We start from the raw sequence: 19,669 nt of genomic DNA, 5'->3' as shown, positions 1-19,669 counted from the left end.
CATCTGAAAGTTTTGCAACAGTCTTGAAAAGAAGGAGAATTGGGCTCTTCAAAGGGGAAGAGGATCGATTTGTAACTCCTGGTTCCAATTCTTGTAATAGCCAGACATTCTATCAGATGACTGCAAAGCTTTATTTACTGAGTAACATTTTTTATTTCTGGGCTACTAACCACTATGATAAATACCTATATGCAGAATTTTAGAAATATTCTACCAGTGAGTACACTGCTAGGGTTATCTGTAATTCTGATTAGTTCTGGATTTCAAAGGCATATGCAGAGGAAAAAGCAGAAGATTTCAGAGGCTAAGCTAGAGGACACACTGAGAACTGCATGTATCAATGGAAATAGTTCTATAAAATACCAGTAAAACAAAGGATTGAACTCTTTCAATAATTAACTGTGGAGTATGCAGTTTATAGCTAGAAGCAGCAAAGTACTTGGATTTTACAAGCAGCATAATAAAAGATTGAGCAGATCTATGTCCCCTCTCTGCTGTATTTATATCTTAAGCAAATCCAGGGCTTTTAATTCACTGTATACTATAGACACTGCTGAAATCAAAATCCACTTCTCTTTCTCCCTCCTCTGCCTCATTCTCTATTCTATTGATTGTTTTTTAAATAAATCACTGTGTTGTCACACCTGCCACCTTGTCTAGCCGCCTTCCTTACAACTGTGTCACTTCTAACTTTCATCTAAATTACAAAACAATCAAATGTTTAATATTGTGTTTGTTTAATTTTAAAAGGCAAGTAAAAAGTCGCTTGGCCATCGGGCCAAGTGTCCAGTTAGTGTCCAGGATCATGATTTTCTCAGCACAGGTGGCTGATTATATAAAATATGTTTTTGAAAGGAAGTGAACAAAGGCGATCGCTTTTACACTACTTATACAAACTGGAACTAGAAGCACATTCATTGAGTCATAATTCATCAGTGAGACTCCGTGAGATGCTTTCTGTAACTCTGTAAGTAAATGGACAAATTTCATCACTTCAAAACAGCCAACTGCAACTCTCAAGAAAAACCAAAGAAACAAAGTTCTGTAAACAAGATGCCTATCTGCTGGGAGATCCTTTCTCTACACATCAACTGTGGCCAAATCAACTCTCTGCAATTATTTGTATCTCATGTTTGATTCACCATGATGAATCCATTAGTACACAATCTTCCCAAGCAAAATGTACACCACTCTGAAGAACTCCCCCATTGTAAATCAAGCCCAGCAATCAACGACCCAATCACTTTGTATTTTCTCTGTCATGTTGCTCTATTGTGATGTATCATTTGGTCATTTATAAAATAAAACTCTTAATTTATTAACTGGTTTTATTATAATAGTACCTAGAGGCCTCAACCAAGATGAGAGCCCCTTTGTGCTAAGCACTGTACAAACATAAAATAAAAGACAGTCCCTGCCACAGACAGCATACAATCTAAATAGATGAGATGCACAAAGAGTGGACCGGGAAACAGAAGCACAGAGAGGTGAAGTGGTTTGTCTAAGGTCAAACAGACAGGCATAGAAGTGAAGTCTTCCAGTTTCCAAACACTACCCTATCAACTGGGCCAGGATCCTTCCTAAAGTAAAAATAAAATGAGCTATTTAAAAAAAGACAGATCAAATCAAGAGAAAACCAGGCCTCCACAGCAATTGGCTCCTAGAAGTGTCGCAGTTTGCCTGGGGTAGCACCTTTGATGTCTGGGCTTTGGAATTAGGATGTCAGTTGCACCTTTGTTTGCCTCTTCAAAAATCTAAATCAACATTGTTCTGAGCAGATACAATTTCATTAACATCAAAGGAATTATGCCTGCTTACACTAGGGCTGAATTTGACCAAGTCTCAGATTCTCTCAGCCTAATTGCTGGAGCCAATTTAAGTAAATAGCACATGAGGACTCCATGGTGTATTTGTGATAATTGTTGGACTCTGCTTTCCCTAGAGGGTGGGGCATCTCATAGCTATCAGCTTTTCCTAGCTGGCAGAGTAAGTTGTCCAGCAGGTATTCCATTCAAAGATGCCTAAATAGCATACTGCAGTCTTCAACTCTGACTTTATCTGCTTGTATAGAAAAAGATGTTTGTTTATCAAGTAACTGTTAAGATTGAAGGTCAGTCAATCATGAACATTTAATGTTTGGTCAGTCTCCCACTGCTGCATCTCCAGAAAGAACAGTCCTCATTGAGACAGACAAGAGACTAAGTAAATATTTTTGTTAGGAAAGCAGCTTTTAGGCTTGTTTGTGTGTGTACTTATCATACAGTAGTTACATAAAAAAAAGCTGCTGATTTAGTCAAAGACGTGTGTGTGTGTGTACACATGCTGATTTTAAACTCATAAGCATGAATCAGTACTGAAACAAAAAGAAACTATAGTACATGGATAATTTGCATATACAGCCTTGTACAGTAGCTCATCATATAGTTCTGGTATAGACCACTGCCAGCGATAGGATACTGAATTTGATTAATCTCATATGGCAATTGCCATATTTCTTCAGCTCTCATTTTAGAGGGAACATTTCTGAACCATCAATGTCCCAATTTGAAAGTGTCAGGTATGTGCCTTTGCATGAAAGATACAGCAGGGAGAATTGATATCTCTCACTTTGAACACCAATATCTAAAGAGTACTGTGGGGTTTTGGCTCTAACTTCTAAATGTAGGTCAAAATACACTTAGAGGCAAATTATCAAAACAATAGCTTGCTCTTGGGAGAATTTGATACCCCCCAAAACCCTAATAATTCATAAATACTCATTAGAACCAATCAACCAATGTTTTAACGCACTTGCCAGGGTCAGTTCTTTGCATCTGTATCAATTTTCATAAATTTTCTTAATTCAAAGTTATCTAAAGCAGACAAGAAAAGCCTCAGTAAATACTTTTATTAACTACCAGAAAATGTGAACACATATAGAGTATGTCAGCCTGACATTTTGATTTCAAAGTAGTTGCACCAGCATAAAATGAAACCATGAGAGTTTTTCTGTTTACTTCAATGGGACCAGGACTTTGGATCACAATAAATGAAATCTGATTCATATAGGCTAGATCTGTGTTTTTACTAGGGAACACACTTTGGATTTTAAAACCCTAATATTTAAATTTCTGATAAATATTTAGTCCCTCTAGCAGCCAGTTTCTCAGATGGTGTACATTGGTGTAGTTCTTTGAAAGGCAATGGAACAATATGGAAGATCTGGTGTCCAACATGTGTCATTTCTCTGACACTTTTATAATGGGTTGTTGCCACCCTATTCCAAAGTATAAGATTTATGTAACCAAGCAGTTATGTATGTCAGCATTTCCTGCTGGAGCAGCTGTGCTTTTCTACAGCAAGTTGCGACTAGCCAGTATTCTACTATCCCTAGCTATTTCTATTGTGCTTGTGTTTTTTGAAATAAATAACTTGCAAAGGTGGGTGATGCAATCATTGAAATACACTGTTCATCCTACAGGTCTCATTTAGTAAAGCAGGCTTCTTGCCCTAGAACTAACTGTAGAGCACAAACACCGGTAATGGGAATGATTCATTCATTGATTCTGGCAGTACCTTGCTGTTGGATGTTTCCCAAGAAAGCTTTCAGATTAAATAAATATGGCATTGCTATTCAATGTATTTTTAATTCATATTCCAATGTGAGATTTCTAATTTACAGCGGTGTGCTGCCATATGGGGAGTGTTACAATACAACAACGTGACCTACAAAAATCATTCAAACAGAAGGGAAAATAAATCTATGAAGAACTGGACACAAAGAACTGGAGGTTGGGCTAGGTAACCATTTACCTCCAGGATGCTGAGTCCAGAACAAGCACAATAGTGGTTGAAAGTTATCTTGCATCTCAAAACCACAACTATTGTAACTGGAACTATAACTGGTGCACACAGAAAAATTCCAAGGAGTGAATGGGCATGGAGTCTGAAGTACCATTTCGCCTATTAGAAAGGGTCCCTCCTGATCAAAGATGAAAGAACTTCACAGGTCCATGTGGTGAAATCTGCACCACCGCACCCATGCAGCACCCATACTGCACTTGGTCAGTAGGTAAACAGAGGACTTTGACTTCCAGATCTGCCAGGCAATAACTTTTCACAAACACTAAACTCACTCCAAAGCTGAAGAATTCAATATTATTAAATGTTCTCCTAATCCTGGATTTTAGGTGATGTATAAGTATCTTCCCATACAAGGCCTTCTTTGAGAACAAGCCCAAAAGGAAACTTGTATTTGTTTGAGTGGATTTGAGTAAGTGGTCCTCCCATAACCTTTCTTAAAAATACAAAAATTGTTGTAACTTCATGCTAACTAGATCATCATCACAGCTCTCTAATTCCTGGCTTCATACTGCCTCCTATGTAAGGAACATTACAAACTACTGCAACCACCATGAAGAAAGTGCCCCTTAAGTATAAACTTCCTTTAGATTTGAGAAACCTAGGCTTGGTCTACACTTACCTCTGCGATTCGGTGGCAATCGATGGGAGTTACGCAAAGAACTTGTGTAACTCCCGTCGACTGCTGTGCTTCTCTTCTGCACGCCGTCTTCACTGCACTGCGCCGACGGGAACCACGCCATCAGTGTAGACATAGCCTCAGTAAACCAAGCAGCATTTCATCTGCTCTCACTGATGTCCTCCAAATACCCCTCCTCTCAATGCTTCAGGCTTTTGGCTTGGCCTCCCATTAGAAGCCTCTACTTTGAAGATTCTCTCTATAAGAGCTTTAATACAAGAATGTATTATTCCTCTCTATTCGGCACTGGTGAGGCCACATTTGGAGTATTGTGTCCAGTTTTGGGCCCCCCACTACAGAAAGAATGTGGACAAATTGGAGAGAGTCCAGAGGAGGGCAAAAAAAATATTTAGGGGGCTGGAGCACATGATATATGAGGAGAGGCTGAGAGAACTAGGCTGGTTTAGTCTGCAGAAGAGAAGACTGAGGGGGGGATTTGATAGCAGCCTTTAACTACCTGAAAGGGGATTCTAGGGAGGATGGAGCTAAACTGTTCTCAGTGGTAGTAGATGACAGAACTAGGAGCAATGGTCTCAAGTTGCAGTGGGGGAGATCTGGGTTGGATATTAGGAAAAACATTTTCACTAGGAGGATGGTGAAGCACTGGAATTGGTTACCTAGGGAAGCAGTGGAATCTCCATACTTAGAGGTGTTTAAGGTGCAGCTTGACAAAGCCCTGGCTGGGATGGTTTAGTGGGGGTTGGTCCTGCTTTGAACAGGGGGTTGGACTAGATGCTCTCCTGAGGTCCCTTCCAACCCTAATCTTATCTATAATTCTATGAATGTGGAGTTACCTTAGCAGCCCCTCACATGGGCTTCTATTAAACTGCAAGCACTTTACCTTCTGAGAAGCAACTGCAGCGAGGTTTGAGAGGGACTCCCTTCTTAGCTGGTTGTGCTTCATTATTGACATCACTATCCTTTACCTATAACAGACCTTTTCACTCTCCTATATTTTACTCAGAATTTCTGGACAGGTTAAGAGAACACAGATCTACTCCATCCCATGGAGGATAGAATGACCTGAAGAGTGAGTCTGTTGAGGGATGTCTTCTAAAGCAGTGTTTCTCAATCTTTTTTATACCAGGGACAAGCTTGCTGCCTTCCTAAACTGTGTCAGGGAAATCACAGGGACCGGCACCGGTCCACAGACCAGTTGTTGAGAAACGCTGTTATACTGAATAGTGGGGGGGACTTCGCCATCTTTTGAGCGTCTCAGCCAGGCCTGAAGAAATTGAATAATTGAAGTCCTAATTCAGTCTTCAGACTGACACTGCAAAGCTTATCATAAGTTACATATTTGAAGGAGGATGGCAGCTTCCATGCTGTTGTTTTTATGGTGTCCTCTCTTCCCAAAAATGTCTAGTTCTCTAAGTCTCAACATCTGCTGTGTTTGTAAATGAGGACCTTTCAGAAAGGTGATTTGGGTAGAAGAGAAAGGTTTAATTCTCCACCCAGGGCCATCAGCTCTTTAACCAGCAGCAAATGGCTGGTACATAGTTCAGCCCTGAATGAACATGCAGCTGTTTCTGGCTACAGGAGATAGTTTCTCTCTCTCCTCCAGGATAAACATTTTTGTCCACTGACCCTCTCTTGGCTCCACCCCATTGGCAGTCATCCTCCACTAGTCCTGGAGTTCCACCTTTTCCATTGTACCAGACAAATTCCACAGAATTGTCAGGGCTCAGCATGTTGAGCATCTCACATGATACCCATGCAACTCACCAGCATCCTGACTTCCCATGTCTTACCAAATCCCCACTATATAGCTGGTAGGCAACAGGCTACAACTGTACCTGCAGACTGCCAAGGGCTGCTTTAGTGCCTAGTGAGCAGGAAACCTCTTTGGCACTGCTCTCTCTGCCCATTCTTGCTAGATCTCAGCCAGGAAGCAGCAACTCATCCAAAAAGTGAAGAAGCAGCTATTAGCCTTAAGCTGCCCTCATCAAAAACACATTACTGTGTGTTCCTGCTAGTCTAGTACTTACCACTCAGCCCCAAGCACCTCAGTATATCTGTTCGGCTGTCTCCTCACCTGCTCTGGCCAAATTAGCTCATTAAATAATTAGCATAAAATGTCACACCTGGAGCTGCTCTAAATCTAGTGGCTGTGAGTAACAATGATGACCGGTGAAAACAAACCAGTCCCTGCTTATAGGCCAGGGAGAATGTTAAAGTTTCAGTTGTTCAAAGAACCCCTTTTTTCCTCCAAGAATGTGCTTCTTAATACCCTATGATACAAAAAGGTAAGAGAATTAGTTTGGGCTTTCCCCACAAACCAAGAAATTAGCTTGTAGAATCATAGAATATTAGGGTTGGAAGGGACCTCAGGAGGTCATCTAGTCCAACCCCCTGTTCAAAGCAGGACTAACCTCAGCTATGTGTAAGAAACTGTACAAATGTAATAAAGTCATAGCAAATGCTTTGGGAAAGGCAGAGTTTTTATACATTAATAAATGACCAGCTTTACAAGGAGAGATTTTCTAGAATAGTTTATTCAAACTTGTAAATTATGGGCCAAATGCCAACAGGTACTATAGATGCAGAAAACTTATTGCTAGAAAACTCACATGCTAGCAGAGGGGGTGTGTCTGTCCCTCTTTCATTTCTCCATCTCAGAACCTCCAGGGCTCACCATGATCAGAACCACTGCGGGGGGGCATGAAGCATAGTCTGCATGTTTTGGTGCATATCATATATCCTGATTCAGCAACGATTTATGCAAAGAGCTTACTAGACATGCAGGCAGGCAGGCCTGGGCTCTGCTCAGAGTCAGAATGCAGATGCCTATTAACGGTGCTTTTGCAGCATATTTTACATGTGCACCTGTATGTGGTGTAGTTACACCACTTTCCCCATGCTAGCTAGAGTTTGACTATAGATTTATTTTCATTCAGAAATGTTTTGCATCAATAAGTGGTTTGCACTTCCTTGTGATGGAAAAACTTTAACAATTGAGATAAGAATCACCATTAGATAGTATGATCTCCATTACCTCAGAGCTTTCCTTCCAGTGTGGGCAGGTCTTATGAAGAAAATCTTTAGCACTGGTAAAGAGAAAGGGTTGACTGCATCTTGTTAAATGTCAACTTCTTCTGAGTCAGTAATGTCTTTATTGATTCAAGAACGTATTGGAGGTGGGGAATGCCTAATCACAGTTGTAATACTAGTCTTGCCTACAAAGGACTTTAAATCGCTTTTTTCTATAGAAGCCTTCTTTGTAAGTAAGGTTAATTAAGCAGCAGGGAGCCAGAGGTGAGTGCAAGACCCATCAACTTCTCCTAGCAGATGCTCCATCGTATGGGGTACAGATGGGTCCATCCCACTATCCCATGTGACAAAAGGAACAGCTTCTAGGGAGCCAACATTCATAGCCTTAGCCACCTGACATGGACACAGTGAGTGTACTGGACTCTTATTTCAGTCAGTCTGTGACTCTCTGACCTCACCTGCCCTTTTTCTGCTATAACTCATTTCAGGTGCTGACTCCTATTTTGCTGTTGCCCCATCTTCATATCCCTGTGACACCTCAACACAGACACGCTGACATCATAAAAGCTTAACATATTTGTGCCTGATTGTTATGGCATTTACACTGTTGTAAATGAATAGCAGCTGAAATGCAGTCAATGGAGTTATATCTCGCTTCCTTGAAATCACTATGAGATTAGAATTGGGCTCATGGTTTAGATAAAAGAATAGTCCCAAAATAAAATATATAATTAATCGTGAACTAACTGGAGCAAACCTGTATGTAACACTTGCCTTCCCATCCTGCTGTCCTCACTTGTTATGATGTAATCGTACTGTTAATGTACGATACCCAGATATCACAATAAAACCAAAATAAATGGTTTTATTAATAACAGTAATGATGGATAGACTGTAAGCTGTTCAGAAAAAGACCTATAAAGCAATTAGTATATCCACTATACATAAGTAATAATAAATACATATTCATAAGAATTGTTCTTCAGCTGTGAAATACTATTAGGAGTATACTCAGGTATTTTCTTTCAACAGATTTCAATGTTTACTCATTTACAATTTTGCTTTTAGAACTGCAAACAAACTACCACTAACTTGTTAGCTAGTTTTCATTCCACTGCTAGCTGTTTCCTGATTGTGTAGCTGAAGACAGCCAGAAGTCATGTCTTTAACAGTAACGTTGCGTGAAGGTCTGCTCCTTATCCACTTCTAGCATAGGATCCTGAAGTTTGACCAAGACCTGTTTTCATTAGTGAAATTTGATTGACTGGGTTAGTTTCCTGACAGGAAAACAGCAGAGGAAACTACATTTTCCACATCCCCAAAGGCCAAAGTTGGTCCAGCAATTAAGTGCAGTAACAATTGAGTTCTCAGCACTGCCACTCTGATAGGTTGCAAAGCATATCCTCCCTGCCTTGCAGACCCTGATGTTGTCCAGCTAAAGAAGAGCTGGAAAAGGTCGTGTTTTCCCTTTCCTTTTTAAACTAAATCAGGAAATGGTATTTCCTTAGGTTCCAACTCTGCAGTCTTTTCTCAGCCAGAACTCTCATTAACTTCACGCCAGAGTTTGCCAGAGCAAAGGCTGTAGGTTAAGGTTCTTAAATTGGAGCCATATCATGGCAATGGTTTTAAAGCAGAACCCCCTTTAAGTGAATGGGGAGTGCTGCACAAAAGGTAATGGTAAAATACACCGTCAGATTAAGAACCTTGACCTGCAACCCTTACTTCAGCAGAACTCCAGAATCAAGTCAGTAGAAAACATCACCAAGACTCTCCAAAAAAACTTCAAAAACAGGCTTGAAAGAGAAACTTCTGAGTTAGAAATTATCTGCAAACTTGACACATTCAAACTGGGTTTAAACAGGGATTTGGAATGGCTATCTCATTACAAGAAGTCATTTGCTCTGATCACCCATTCTCACCTCCTACTCAATGGTTGTCATGCCTCAAGTACCAGGCTTTTATCCACCTACCCCATTGCTATCTATGCCCTTGGATATGCATATGTTGCCTTCTATATATGTTTCTTATTTGCTGTATCATTTCTGCCAACTGCATCTGAGGAAGTGAGCTGAAGCTCACGAAAGCTTATGCTTGCTGAAATTAAATTTGTTAGTCTTTAAAGTGCTACAGAACTCTCGTTGGTTTTGCTGTATACAGACTAACACAGCTACCCCTCTGGAACTCATCACCAAGACTGTTTGTTTGGCTTTCAGGCCAGTTTCCATCTCTGCCACATCCTTAACTGGCATAGTTTTCTGCTAAATTGTCATTTGGAGTTAAATTCATTCCTGTTCAAAAGACCAGTACTAGACTACTAGTGAGGGAGAGTCAGGTGATGTACAGGCATGTGGTGTGGCCGGAGAGAATTTCACTCAGCTATTTCAAAATAGCTGTTTCCTGTCATGAGAGAAAAAAAGCGAAAGCTTCCATTTGACTGATAGATCTTGGCACCTCCATAACAAGCATGCTAAAAAGTTAGAGGCCTTGTAAATAGGGTAGATTAATTTTAAATCAAAGCCATTTAAATCATTTATTTTAATCAGGAAACCTTGATTTAAATTATTAGTTTTAATCTTGTTTTGCATTTGTACTTCTTAGTTATTTTCCTAAAGAGAGGTTGATTTTCATTGATAACCACTAAAACATTTTGATTTGCAACTTATTGTAGCCTTTACACTGAACTTGGTATTTTAGCTAATCAGGAGGTTACACTATATACCCCCACACACTTATTTAAGCAATTCTGTAACTTAACATACATTTATTCAGATACTTATTTTTGTTTTTCTATTATGTTTGAAAATGTTGATGCATTTCTTATTTACTAGTAATTTAATTTTTAGTAGGGATTTGTGTCAAGATCTATTTTTAATCAGCATTTTTAATTTGTTTTTATTAGTTAAATAAAACTACCTTAAATGTGCTGGATAAACATTTTCTCTTATGTATCAAAAATGTTTTGCATTTAAAACTAACTTATTTATTAAACAAAGAAAGCATTATCTACATGTAGTAAATTGAACTGATGGTAATCAGAAACAATGTCCTTCAGGATTTGAGAGCTGTTAGATCTCATCCTCACACCTACTTTTCATCCACAGATTGGATGTGTTTCTGCTTTTTCAATTGGCAATAAGTTTCTTTTGAATGAACTAGTCATTAAACTGAACTAATTGAATAAACTGAAATGAAGGAAATATTCTCTCTGAACCTGCAGAAGAGACTACTGCTGTCAAAAACTAAACTGCTCTAGCATTTCAACAGACTCTAGTTCCAGATGCCTAGCCGGTGACTTCCACCAGGTCAGTGGTTTGAATTTTTTAAAACCTTGGCAGCAAACATATACTGCTTGCTATTTTTTTATCCACCTTAAATGACTGTAATAGATTAAGGCCCAAACTTATTTCATAGGTTGTTGTAATTTCAGATTTAATTTTAAATGGTCTATTTTTAAAAATGTAATTAATTTAAATTTAAAAAATCATTTTAAAAAAATCACTGTGTTTTTATCCATACTGCTTGTGAATAGCTGGAGCAATAGGCAAGGGTCAGTGTGTTTTTGGGTAAGTAGACTTTTAATTGAGAAATTGTTATAGAATCAAAGAATCATAGAATCATAGAGTTGGAAGGGATCTCAGGAGGTCATCTAGTCCAACCTCCTGCTCAAAGCAGGACTAACTTCAGCTATATCATCCCAGCCAGGGCTTTGTCAAGCCTCAGCTTAAAAACCTCTAAGGATGGAGATTCCACCACCTCCCTAGGTAACCCATTCCAGTGCTTCACCACCCTCCTAGTGAAAAACTTTTTCCTAATGTCCAACCTAGACCTCCTGCCCTGCAACTTGAGACTGTTGCTCCTTGTTCTATCATCTGCCACCACTGAGAACAGCCTAGCCCCATCCTCCCTGGAACCCCCTTTCAGGTAGTTAAAGGCTGCTATCAAATCCCCCCTCATTCTTCTCTTTTGCAGACTAAACAAGCCCAGTTCCCTCAGCCTCTCCTCATAAGTCCTGTGCTCCAGCCCCTAATCATTTTTGTTGCCCTCCGCTGCACTCTCTCCAGCTTGTCCACATCCTTTTTGTAGTGGGGGGCCCAAAACTGGACACAATATTCTAAATGTGGCCTCACCAATGCCGAATAGAGGCGAATAATCACTTCCCGTGACCTGCTGGCAATGCCCCTCCTAATGCAGCCCAATATGCCATTAGCCTTCTTGACAACCAGGGCACACTGCTGACTCATATCCAGCTTTTTATCACTGTTACCCCCAGGTCTTTTTCTGCAGAGCTGCTGCCCAGCTCGTCGGTCCCCAGTCTATAGCTGTGCATGGGATTCTTCCTTCCTAAGTGGAGGACTCTGCACTTTTCTTTGTTGAACCTCATTAGATTTCTTTTGGCCCAATCCTCCAGTTTGTTTAGGTCACTCTGTATCCTATCCCTACCTTGCACGGTATCTACCACTCCCCCCATCTTAGTGTCGTCCGCAAAGTGCTGTACTGTTATCAGATTTGGTTCATCTCAACACACAACACTGAATTGTACAAGATATAAAAATCAGATGAGGTTTCTAGATGCAACGCAATTAGCTGGGGACTTCAAAAAACCACAGAATTTCTAATACAATTTATAATTTAAGGTGCCCATGCTTCTTTTTCAATAGGGGTTGGATGGTTTTTGATAATCTGATGTAGGTCACTTCTTAATTCCAATAGGAATATTTGGGATTGGGTGGGGGAGGACATTTAAACTCTCTCTCCTTATGCACCGTCCTGAATGCTGAGATTGGCTGAGCTGCTTCTGGTGATTTCCATTCTTGGTGGAGAGGTCTCAGCTGTAGAATTCATTCCTTTTGATGAATCACTGGAGCATCAGACTAGTCTTCAGTCCATGGTGCAATGCTTGCATATTAGTGCAGACATGCATATCATTTAATTTAAAAGGCAGTGAATTTTTAAAATGGCGGAGGGAAAATGGAAATGGTGTTGCAGATTGTTGCTGCTAGGTTCTACAAACAGTATGAGCTGAAATTTTTTTTGTAATTGAGTAACCTGTCCTAAGACGGTGATCAGTGGGTAGATTAATATCTCTGGGCCAGATCCTCAGCTCTTATTGATAAGTGTAGCTCTACTGATGAGCAGTAGTTCTCAACCTGGGGTATGAAGAGGTCTTCCAGCGGGTACACCAACTCATCTAGATATTTGCCTAGTTTTATAACTGGCTACATGAAAAGCACTAACAAAGTCAGTACAAACTAACATTTTACACAGATAATGAGTGGTTTATACTGCTCTATATACTATATCAGTGTTTCTCAACCTGGGGGGTTGTAATTTATTTTATAATTATATGGTAAAAATGAAAGAGTAAGCAATTGTTCTGTAACAATGTGCAGAGACACTTCTTTGTATTTTTGTGCCTGATTGTGTAAGGTAGTAGTTTAAGTGAGGTGAAACTTAGGGTACGCAAGACAAATCCGCTTCCTGAAAGAGGTACAGTAGTCTGGAAAGATTGAGAGCCACTGAGCTAGATTCTCTATTGCCCATCACTTTCTATAATCATCCACATGAATGTAAAGTGAGTGTGAATTATGAAATCAGAAGGGTAATAATTCACAATGTATTTCAGTAGGAGTGCAAAGAGAGCAATTTTTCTTCTCTTCCCTCTCCTGGATCTGCAAGAACTGGTATCTGTAGGAGCTGTTAACTCCCAAACACTATTTTCACTGCTGGGCTGACAGTTGATAATGCTAGTGTATAAACAAGGAAGTGAACACAAAAAGTCATTGATTTTAAGCTCTGTCTGTAACAGAAAAGTCTTATCAGTGTGCCAAAGTAAACATGGTTATGCTGTAGTGAATCAGTAATTTATTACAGGTGTATGACTTGGGAAGGGCTGTTCATCTCATATTGATGTATGTAATTTTTTATAAGAAAAATCCAGTGGAAATCTAGGAGTTTGCTATCACCCTATTCAACTATTTGCATGTGCATTAAATTGAAGCGAAACCTATTGCAATATGCAAAACAAGGAGTCACTTTAAGTTCCTGTTGGTTTAGCTGTTTAGAAATAATGTAACAACTTGTCTAGGAAAAACATAGAGACACTCCCTCTAACATGGTTCTATGGGCCAAATCTTGCAGTCCTAAAGCAAGCAAAACTCTTACTGAAGTCAATGGAAGTCTTGCTCAACAAATGACAGCAGAGTTTGGCCTTCCTGTCTGTTTTTAAAATTCTGTTCAGTATGTATCTTTCAGTATATCACAGAAATGATGAGTATAGTTTAGTGGAGACTCTAAAGAATGAGGGAGTAGCATGATTAGAGATGAGCATGTAATGAAGTAATTGGAACTATTTCAAAGTTGGGAGAGAGAAAGTGTTTCAAAAGATGAGTTTTAATGAAAGTTCATATGCAGATTGTAGAACCAGTGATATATAATTTAGGGGTCTGGTTCTCCACTCCCTTACTCCACTCCTGGCTCCACTTGAACTAATAGGGTTATATTGGTTTGAATGGATATAAAAAAGTGGAGAATTAGGTGTTCAACTATAATCAAAAGCTAAAGAGCCTTTTTTAAACTTGGTTACTTGTTTTTTCCTATCCTCCTTGAGCAAGGGCCCAGTGGGACAAATGGAGGCCCAAGGAGGGGGGGACCAAAGGTGGGGGTGGGAGGGGAGTAAGGGGGACAGAGAGTGACAGCCCCTCTATTCCTTATGTTACCATAAAGGGGCATGGCCTGGCATAAGGGGGAAGGGCATAAATTTAGTTTGTGTTTTGCCCAAATCAAGTCAATGGATAGCAGCTCTAATCAGTGCTGTGATGTTGGTTATATTGCCATCTTTCACTTGATCTGGACACCATAAATGATTATTAATAGAAGGCCAAATATTGCAGTCCTCAAGCACAACTCTGATTGACTTCATTTAAAGATGACAGAGTTTGGCCCCAAAATACTAAGATGTTCATGCCAGGCTGCATGCATGCTAGCATACTGGAATCTAATGATGTTCAGTTGTTATCTTGGTCTCACAGGGAGCCAGTTTTCTCTGCATTAACCTTGTATCAGCTGCAGAATGTAAATATCTATGGGGGTAAAAGGACTGAGAAGTAGGAGGTTAAAGTCAGCTGCCAGTGCAAGAAAGAAACAGCACAGAAACATAAATGCTAAGGGCAAGATATTAAAATGGGATTCCACTTTTTATAATGCACCTGGACACGGCTGTAGCTGAGCATATTAGTTTTATTCTGTGAGAGAACCTTTAAACATTTGATTGCCATAAATATGGGGGAGGGGTGTAGAATTTCTGTGTGTGATGTTTTGTTTCATTTCTGCATTGCAAACCGTTCATGCAGATGACCTTCTGTGGTGGTTTGCAGTATTATCTTCAACTGCAGCTGTTTAGAAAATGAAACCTACTTTGCAACAGCTCTTGATTAAATAAATGGCAAGAAATCTTGTGAGGTTTTTTTTTTTTTAATTCTCTGTATGTTTGTTATAATATGAAATAGAAGACAATGAAATAGATATGGAGTCACAGACATTTAGCAAGTCAAAGCAACTATTTGCCTGATAACCAGTTCATAAATGAAAGAAATCACTATAGTATTAAATGGCCGATCCCTGTGTCTGATTGTCTTTCAAAACAAAGGGTGTGTTTCTGTACAAGCTTAGATTTCTACACTGCTGGAAAATACAGGATTGCTTAATCTCTTGAAACTGAAGCAAAGAAATTAAAGGAGGCCTTTACAGGAAGGAAGCTGTGGTTTTAAGTTTTTCAAACCTCCCCGTCTAACTTTTTATTTTGCTTAGGTACAGTCTGTAGTCACAGACAAACAGAAGCCAGATTTTACTCTCATAGTATCAATGTAAATCCACAGGAACTCCATGCCAGTCAGTGGAGTTGTTTATTTAACTCAGAGCATTTATCACTCAAAAGTCTTCTCTAGATGTGTATTTCACTTCAATATGTTGTCAGTTCTCGGTATAAACAAAGAAAATCAGGATGTTTCAAGTGAAGTCTATACTGTTACATATTCCCGGTATATGAATTTAACATCACATAGCAATAATAATTACTTCCACACAAATGAATGACTTGGACCAAGTTAAGTCATTTATGCTAATACATTTTTCATTATATTTCAATTATCTATAGCTACAATTGAGTCCTATGCACACAATTTTCATTAATCTACTTGGGATTGGAGGGAGGCTCTTTATATGTTTATTAACACAATTGTAAACTTAATCCTTACTACTAGTTGGTTAGCAATTCAGTATCATGTTTGCCACATTACTAATTTAATCCAAGTTAAACTTCAGTCAGTATGACTGAAATGTCATAACAAAATATGCCTGTTGGACTACGATTCGAAACTTAATCTACCCTTAAAATTTGAAATGAGAACATTTTCTTTAATGAGTCAGGAAGTGATTCATCATAGTTACACCCAGTACACACCTATTTTTTAAACTCTGGATTAGTGCACCATCTACTGGTAAACACATAAGAGACATTGTCTGGCTCTTGGTTGATTTTTCTTCTAAATTCACAGCTGATATTTAGGTCCACTGGGCTTTACTTCAGAACTGTGATTTCGCTGTCTTGGATGAAGGGAGAAAAAGGAATAATATCTGCGAAATAGAGAGGAACTTCCTGTAGGGTCTATTTTACCGTGGAGAGTTCTTACTGATGATATTTTACACAACAGCTCCATCAGATTTGAAAAAATGAATTACTATATTAGGCAGGTGCTTTTAATTGCTTACATCTCATGAATTTCTATGGAGGTTTATTAACTAAATCCTGAAAGTGTGCAAACACAGCAGTGCTACACGAGGCTTGCGTGTGGATCTGTTTCTTGTAGTGTGACGGTTGTGGAAGATCTTAATCCATTTGTTGTTTGGTTGCTTCTGTTCATATTCATCTGCCTCTATACATTCTACCCAGTCAACATGCTCTATTAATGCAATATGCATGGCATACTAGATTGTGGGGTTATGTGAAATGGCCCCCAAAACAGGCTCCAAAAGCTGCACTGTAGAGCTCTTGTTGCATTTGCACTAGCGTCACATGTGGAGCTTCTGCACAAGGGGTAAGTTCAGAGTATGTAACAGATAAATATTGGGTGAATAAGCCCCCCCCTCCAGTACAGATCTGAGAGAATTTTGCCCTAGGCTGATGAAACAGACTTTCAGTGATAGGAGTGGCCACTCTCACCTCCCTCACAAAAATATGACTTGCTAATGTCCAGTGTCCTGCTTCATTAGCTGGGCAGGGTGTTGGACAGGTGTACAGGCTGGTAGGTGGTCTTGGACAAGGCAGCAGCTAAGGAGCAGCTTCACAGGGGTTAATCCAGTCCGACAGATGGAATAACCTCCAGTGGTTTTGTACAGTACTCCCTGGATGGTGTGGAATCAAAGAAATAAGCATTACATTTATTAATAGAAATGCTTGGCCTGAAACTGGTCATGAAAGGCCTGGCCTGAAGTTGTAGCCTGAAACTGAAATAGAAGCCCCAGGCTAAACCATTAACAGAATGCCTCAACTGAAATTAGGATAAAGATGTTAAAACCCCACAAGAGGTCTCTGAACCACACCCGAGAGGCAAGTCTCTGTTATGAGCCTTAAGCCTTATTGAAGTCTGAACAGACTTCAACTGTTTTGATAAGTACCAGTACCTGCCCCCCTTTGTCTTACCAGCCCCATAGAGACTTACTCCATACAAATTAGCATTTGAACAAGTATTGTGTCACCACCCATCTTCAGGTGTTAGCCAGGGTCCCTGAAAACCTGATTGTATAATCAAGTGACTCATTGGGCGTTCCTGTGAGGGCGACTGGTGTGCCCCACTGTGCATTGTGATTGTCTTTCCTGTTAAGTATAAACTGTTAATCAAATTCCACTATACGATCAACATGTAAATGAACCTAAGCAACCCCTATATAAGTCTTTTGTATCTGGTAGCCAGGTGAAGTACATTTGCCCAGCATCCAGACATGCTGCTTGACTTCCCTATAGCCACCTGGGTTTTCCCTATGGCTATAGTATTCCCCATAGCTATGGTTATGTGGTTGTGTGTGTCACAATTAAAGCTGCACCCGATCCAACTCTAAAATGTAGCAGTGTGATTCTTTTCCACGACAATGGAAAGCAGGAAGATCCATGCAGTAACAAATCTTCTAGCACATCCACTGTATGGAGATAAAGATATATGTAATACTGTAATAGAATTTTAGCTATGTACTAGGCAGGTAACCTCCCGGCATCACCCCACAAAGTAGAGATGGAGATTCTGGAGGCATCTGCTCTAAGCTTATCTAACTGATGGGATTCTGCGGGAGACTGGCCTTATGCTGAACTGATGCATTTCCACTCACTTTGTGTGTTTGCAAAGTTGCGGAGCCTAAGATTGTACAAATCTTCCTGTGATAGCACCAGAAATAATCATTGGGATATCCAGTTGTTCCTTGTAGGTATACTGGTCTCTTGGACTGAGAGATTCTGGGCCTGATTCTTACAACCTTTAATGTGTGTTTATATTTTAAAAAGCATAATTAGCTGGGAGTTCATGTAAGGAATACTCCAAAACATAATGGCAATGGGAATAAAAAGAAACAGGCTAAAGCCAGCAGTATAAATAAATATTTTATAAGACATCAATGTGTAGTTTAATAACTGATTTGATAAATCCCACAGTAAAGCAACATATTTTGCTGTTTTTCAGTTAAACAAATGTATAGTAAATCATTACAAAAAAAACTTTAAATACAATACAAGTTTATCATACTCCAATGTCTAACTACATTGACTGTAAACTGCAACTTCATAAAATCCTACTTGAATAGCCAGTATGTGCAAAATACCTGGTTTTCAGAAAGTTCTTATGGGAAGGATACACAATTTTTCATAAACTGTGATATGGCTTAATTAGTGATATACTGTATGTACTGAAGCATTAGCTTCCCGAAGACACTGGTACTCTACCTCTGAGCTGAAGGTGCTGGCATACTGTATTGTCTGTCATGTTCCGCCTCTTTGTTGGAAGAAATACAAACTTAATCCAGTGTTATGTGCACTTTGTCCAAACTAATACTGTGCTGTTAATTAGTATCTCTGAAATTTTATCATGTGATTTCCTACCTCAAGAGAAAGCAAACAAGCCATGTTTTAGTCCTAATTGCAGTTACAAATCAGTTTTGATGAAAATATGAAACAGTAGCAAATTTCAAAACAGTTGGTTGCCTTGGTATTTACAGCTGAATAACAAAGCTGTCAATGTAGGGCAAAATTTATTTTCTGATTCACACACACAACTATTAATGTCAGTGGAAGTTCTGGATAGAGATCAAAGTGCAGAATAGGCAACCGAGATCTGAGATCTAATTCTGGATGTCTTTTGAGCTTTCGCAGCCTATATTCTTGCAGCCTTTAGTGGGGAAGGTACATGGCAGCTCTAACCACAGGCAGATCGGAGGGACTGAGTTTAAAGTTGCTCCCTGTGCAGACAAAGTGCAGAGGAGCTACAGAGAGCCTGTGAGACTCAGTTCTATGAGTTTTGGAGCGCGAGAATCACCAAACAACAGTGGTGTCCTACTGTTCCCATTCCTGATTACATCTTCCATATTCAAATGCAAGGAAACGCCCACTAGAGTGTGACCCCATGTAGCTTGGTGGTGGGATATTTACCCAAAACAGATCAGAAAGGAGGATTCTGACAGAAGATTGGTAGAAATAAAAAAAAAGAAAAGAAAATGAGTTACTGACTTCATCTGTTTTTTGTTTTCTTGTTTTATAAAGCGAGGCAGTGTGACACAGTGAGTCACTGACATTTCTCTGGAATACTGGACATCATATATTATGCACAGAACATATTTCTCTAAAGGAAATGAAAAACATTAAAAGAACAGATTATTAAAATTCTAAGACGGGGGAAAATAATGTATCTGAAATCTCTCTTCCCTACTTTCCTGTTAAAACATCTATGTATGTTACTGTCATATAATCAGACATTCATCTTCATAATTAACATGTTTTTTATCATTTAATTTTTTTCACAATTTACAGCACATTTATTAATTATCATTAGAATGAATGCTAATTATCTGGCCTTTGAATCAAGTTAAAATGTTTTATGAATTCAACTTCATTATTAATAAAAT

At 39.3% G+C, this 19,669-nt stretch overlaps 1 long non-coding RNA gene across 1 annotated transcript; it reads left to right on the top strand.

Annotated features, from left to right (window-relative positions):
- Positions 1 to 6,621: 6,621 nt before the first annotated feature.
- Positions 6,622 to 19,610, top strand: LOC137158147 (uncharacterized). The gene is made up of 3 exons (XR_010921303.1): positions 6,622 to 6,765; positions 10,728 to 10,812; positions 19,308 to 19,610. It is a non-coding gene; the product is annotated as an uncharacterized lncRNA (long non-coding RNA).
- The last annotated feature ends 59 nt before the right edge of the window (positions 19,611 to 19,669 follow it).

The sequence above is a fragment of the Emydura macquarii genome, unplaced genomic scaffold (assembly GCF_026122565.2).
Source record: "Emydura macquarii macquarii isolate MOO-44397 ecotype Brisbane River unplaced genomic scaffold, CSIRO-AGI_Emac_v2 contig_1644, whole genome shotgun sequence".
NCBI classification, from domain to species: domain Eukaryota; kingdom Metazoa; phylum Chordata; order Testudines; family Chelidae; genus Emydura; species Emydura macquarii.
Note: the sequence above shows the minus strand (reverse complement) of the source record. Positions and strands in the feature narration are given on the sequence as shown.